Below are 6,000 nucleotides of genomic sequence, written 5' to 3' on the forward strand. Positions count from 1 at the left end.
CTTTGGTTAGGTGGAGCCAGAGTGGAACCACTTCACTACACATGGAACGGCTCACTCCTTCTCACGTCCATAGTTTTCAGAAAACAAACTCCATAAAGGGCCATTAGAGATATCTCAGGAGAAGAGTCAAAAATTAAACAAGAAACAGGTAAAGAGCAAGCACTGATTCCATTGCCTGAAAATCAACACTAAACTAATACTGCTATTACTTTCTTCCATTATGTATATAAGCATATGATGTGTATTTTAAACATTAGGATTATAACCTAGTCACAATATGTGTCTTTATTTTCACTTGATATTGTTTTTGAACATTTAAATATTAATGAGCCCTTTCACAATGTACTTTTAAAGGGTTCTTAATTTTCCTATGTAGGTATTCGTGTGCATATGTATACATGCAAATATATACATAATTTACTTCGGCATTCACCTATTATTGGTCATTTTTAATTTTTACTGTTTATTAAAAACCTTTAAAAATTGTCATATATATGCCAAATTTTCAATCTCTTCCTTTGGATTGTTCCTTTTTAAAATTATTGTTTAAAAATAAAGCTATTTGGGGGCACCTGGGTGGCTCAGTCAGTTAAGCATCTGCCTTGGGCTCAGGTCATGATCCCAGAGTCCTGGGATCCACCCCTGTGTCAGGCTTCCCGCTTGGCAGGGAGCCTGCTTCTCCCCCTACACCTGCCTACCACTCCTCCTGCTTGTGCCCTCTCTATATCTCTTCTCTGTCAAATAAATACATAAAATCTTTTAAAAAATTTTTAAAAAGCTATTTTGAGATAATTGAGACATTTTCCCAAATTTTCTCCTAAAAAAAAAAAAAAGAGAGAGAGAGAGAGAGAGCAAGTGAGTGAGAGAGAAATACAAATTTGTTTTTTAAAATGTAATTATTTTATTTGGACTTTATTTTTATTGATGTATAGTTACATCAACCCAAACCTCTAGCACAGGAAGCCAGGTATTAACATTTTTTATGTATTTTTTTAAATTTAATTTTATTTTTTCAGTGTTCTAAGATTCATTGTTTATGTACCACACTTAGTGATCCATGCAATACATGCCCTCCTTAACACCTACCACCGGGCTGACCTTGTTTTTTGTTTTTTTTTTTAATTTATTTTTTATTTATTCTCAGCATAACAGTATTCAGTATTTTTGCACCACACCCAGTGCTCCGTGCAATCTGTGCCCTCTCTAATACCCACCACCTGGTTTCCCCAACCTCCCACCCCCCCACCACTTCAAACCCCTCAGATTGTTTTTCAGAGTCCATAGTCTCGCATGGTTCACCTCCCCTTCCAATTTCCCCCAACTCCCTTCTGCTCTCTAACTCCCCATGTCCTCCATGCTATTTGTTATGCTCCACAAATAAGTGAAACCATATGATAATTGACTCTCTCTGCTTGACTTACTTCACTCAGCATAGTATCTTCCAGTCCCGTCCACATTACTACAAAAGTTGGGTATTCATCCTTTCTGATGGAGGCATAATACTCCATAGTGTATATGGGCCACATCTTCCATATCCATCCATCTGCTGAAGGGCATCTTGGTTCTTTCCACAGTTTGGCGACTGTGGCCATTGCTGCTATAAACATTGGGGTACAGATGGCCTTTCTTTTCACTACATCTGTATCTTTGGGGTAAATACCCAGTAGTGCAATGGCAGGGTCATAGGGAAGTTCTATTTTTAATTTCTTGAGGAATCTCCACACTGTTCTCCAAAGAGGCTGCACCAACTTGCATTCCCACCAACAGTGTAAGAGGGTTCCCCTTTCTCCACATCCCCTCCAACACATGTTGTTTCCCGTCTTGCTAATTTTGGCCATTCTAACTGGTGTAAGGTGATATCTCAATGTGGTTTTAATTTGAATCTCCCTGATGGCTAGTGATGATGAACATTTTTTCATGTGTCTGATAGCCATTTTTATGTCTTCATTGGAGAAGTGTCTGTTCATGTCTTCTGCCCATTTTTTGATATGATTATCTGTTTTGTGTGTGTTGAGTTTGAGGAGCTCTTTATAGATCCTGGATATCAACCTTTTTTCTGTACTGTCATTTGCAAATATCTTCTCCCATTCTGTGGGCTGCCTCTTTGTTTTCTTGACTGTTCCCTTTGCTGTGCAGAAGCATTTGATTTTGATGAAATCCCAAAAGTTTATTTTCGCTTTTGTTTCCTTTGCCTTTGGAGACATCTCTTGAAAGAAGCTGCTGTGGCTGATATGGAAGAGATTACTGCCTACGTTCTCCTCTAGGATTCTGATGGATTCCTGTCTCACGTTGAGGTCTTTTATCCATTTTGAGTTTATCTTTGTGTACGGCGTAAGAGAATGGTCGAGTTTCATTCTTCTACATATAGCTGCCCAGTTTTCCCAGCACATTTATTGAAGAGACTTTTTTCCACTATATATTTTTTCCTGTTTTGTCGAAGATTATTTGTCCATAGAGTTGAGGGTCCATATCTGGGTTCTCTACTCTGTTCCATTGGTCTATGTGTCTGTTTTTATGCCAGTACCATGCTGTCTTGGTGATCACAGCTTTTTAGTAAAGCTTGAAATCAGGTAACGTGATGCCCCCAGTTTTATTTTTGTTTTTCAACATTTCCTTAGCGATTTGGGGTCTCTTCTGATTCCATACAAATTTTAGGATTATTTGCTCCAGCTCTTTGAAGAATACCAGTGGAATTCTGATTGGAATGGCATTAAAAGTATAGATTGCTCTAGGCAGTATAGACATTTTAACAATGTTTATTCTTCTGATCCAAGAGCATGGAATGGTCTTCCATCTTTTTGTGTCTTCTTCAATTTCTTTCATGAGTGTTCTGTAGTTCCTCGAGTATAGATCCTTTACCTCTTTGGTTAGGTTTATTCCCAGGTATCTTATGGTTCTTGATGCTATAGTAAATGGAATCGATTCTCTAACCTCCCTTTCTGTATTTTCATTGTTAGTGTATAAGAAAGCCACTGATTTCTGTACATTGACTTCGTATCCTGCCACGTTACTGAATTGCTGTATGAGTTCTAATAGTTTGGGGGTGGAGTCTTTTGGGTTTTCCATATAAAGAATCATGTCATCGGCAAAGAGAGAGAGTTTGACTTCTTCATTGCCAATTTGGATACCTTTTATTTCTCTTTGTTGTCTGATTGCTGTTGCTAGGACTTCTAATACTATGTTGAACAAGAGCGGTGAGAGTGGGCATCCTTGTCATGTCTTTTCAGGTATTAACATTTTTAAAAACTTTCTGAGTTGATTCTAAAAACTTTCTGAGTTGATTGCAAACAATATTGAGCACAAATACTTTATCCATAAAATATAGTTACATATACACAAAAAAGTAATTGTGTAATTTATTTTCCTTTCTAAAACATTACTGATATTAGTATATAAATTTTCCTCTGTTGTCTATTTTTTTGAGCTATACCCTGTAAATTATTATGTGTAGTAATTTCAGTATTGTTGTCATTTAAACAGGTATTCTTTTTTGGTTTTTATATCCCCATTGGCATTAGTGTTGTTTAATAGAAGGCTCCTTTCTTCCTGGTAGATTTTTGTAACTGATTTCTGATTGTGTAATTGATTTTTTTTTTTAATTGCATTAAAGCTGGAATCAATTGACTTTATCTTTTTAACATTTTAAATTTATTATTTACTTTACAACTTAATATTTGGTCAATATTGCAGAATGTTCCTTTATCACTTGAAGCAATGCCATGTTCTCTGACAATGATCAGTTTTTAAATACACAGTAACCAAATATATCTCATTTATTATACTGTTTAAGTCTTTTATATCTTTAATTATGTTTTGTCTCCTGGATGTGTTTGCAATAAAAAAAAAAAAAAGATCTTGTTTTGTTTTGTTTTTCTTTCCTTTGAGAAAGCTGATTCTAGGCTATTCTCTACATACTTCTTCAATGTGATAAACTTGAAATTATACCCTTCCTCATCTGATTTTATGTATTTTTGTCTGTATTTTATCCTGTTTCACTTTAAGAACATAATTCCTTCTTTATTTTCTTTACATTTACCTGACAGAAATTTTGTCATGTCTATCCTTTAATATACAATTAAAATTTTTTTATTTCATTTTACTTTATTTTAATACCAGTTAGTAGACATACGGTGTTAATATTAGTTTCAGCATACAATATAGTGATTCAACACTTCTGTACATCACCCAGTGCTCATCACTAGTATGCTCCTTAATCACCATCACCTATTTCACCCATCCCCCACCTACCTCAACCTCCCCTCTGGTAACCATCTGTTTGTTCACTACAGTTAAGAGTCTGTTTCTTGGTTTGTCTCTCTCTCTCTTTAACTTTTTAACATATGAATGAAATTATATGGTATTTATCTTTCTCTGACTTATTTCACTTAGTATTATATTTTCTAGCTCTATCTATGCCCTTGCAAATAGGAAGATTTCATTTCTTTTTATAGCTGAATAATATTCCATTGGGTATATATACCGCATTTTCTTTATCCATTCATCTATCGATGGACACTTGGGCTGCTTCCATAATTTGGCTATTGCAAGTAACGCTGCTATAAAATATGGGTGCATGTATCCCTTTGAATTAGTGTTTTTGTATTTTTTGGGTAAATACCTAGTAATGTGATTACTGGATCAAAGAGTAGTACTGTTAAATTGTCTATATTACATAAAGAAATCTATACATTTAATGAAATCTCTATTAAAATCCTAACAGTATTTTTCAAAGGAGTAGAACAACAACAAAAAAAATCTTAAAATTTATATGAAACCACAAAATACCCTGAATAGCCAAAGCCATTTTTTTCCTTTTTTTTAATTAATTATTTTTATTAACATATAATGTATTATTTGTTCCAGGGATACAGCTTTATGAATCATCAGGCTTACACACTTCACAGCACTCACCATATCACATACTCTCCCCAGTGTCCATAACCCAATCACCCTCTCTATACCTCCCCTCCCCTCAGCAACCCTCCATTTGTTTTGTGAGATTAAGAGTCTCTTATGGTTTGTCTCCCTCCAGATCCCATCTTGTTTCATTTTGAAAAAGAAAGGCAAAGCTGGAGGTATTATTATTCCAGACTTCAAGTTAGATAGTCAAAAGAGTATGGTACTGATACAAAAATGGACACATAGATCAATGGAACAGAAGAGAAAACCTAGAAGTAAACCACAATTACATGGTAAATTAATAATTGACAAAGCAGGAAAGAATATTCAATGGGAAAAAGAAAGTCTCTTCAACAAATAGTGTTGGGAAACTGTACAGCTACATGCAAAAGAATGAAACTGGATCACTTTCTTACACCATACAAAAAAAATAAATTCAAAATGCATTAAAGACCTAAATATGTGAGACCTGAAACCATAAAATTCCTAGAAGAGAGCACAGGCAGTAATTTCTCTGACATTGGCTGTAGCAACATTTTTTTTTTTCCCTACATATGTCTGCTGAGGCAAAGAAAATAAAAGCAAAAATAGACTACTAGTACTATATCAAAATAAAGACAGCAGAGGAAACAATCAACAAAGCTAAAAGGCAACCTATTGAATGGGAGAAGATATTTACAAATGACATATCCGATACAAGGTTAGTATCCAAAATACATAAAGAACTTATAAAACTTAAAACCCCAAAACCAAATAATCCAATTAAAAATAGGCAAAAGAAGTGAACAGACATTTCTCCAAAGAAGACATACAAATGGCCAACAGATAAGAAAAGATGTTCAACATCACTCATCATCAGGGGTATGCAAATCAAAACTACAATGAGATATCACCTCATACCTGTTGTAATGGCTAAAATCAACAACACATGAAACCACATGTGTTGGCGACAATGTGGAGAAAAAGGAACCTTCTTGTGCTGCTGGGAGGAATGCAAATTGGTGTGGCCACTGTGGAAAACAGTATAGAGGTTACTCAAAAAGTTAAAAATAGAACTATGCTTTCATATTAATTATTATGTTTATTGTCTTTAAAATTTAA

The sequence above is a fragment of the Mustela erminea genome, chromosome 13 (assembly GCF_009829155.1).
Source record: "Mustela erminea isolate mMusErm1 chromosome 13, mMusErm1.Pri, whole genome shotgun sequence".
Lineage (NCBI taxonomy): Eukaryota > Metazoa > Chordata > Mammalia > Carnivora > Mustelidae > Mustela > Mustela erminea.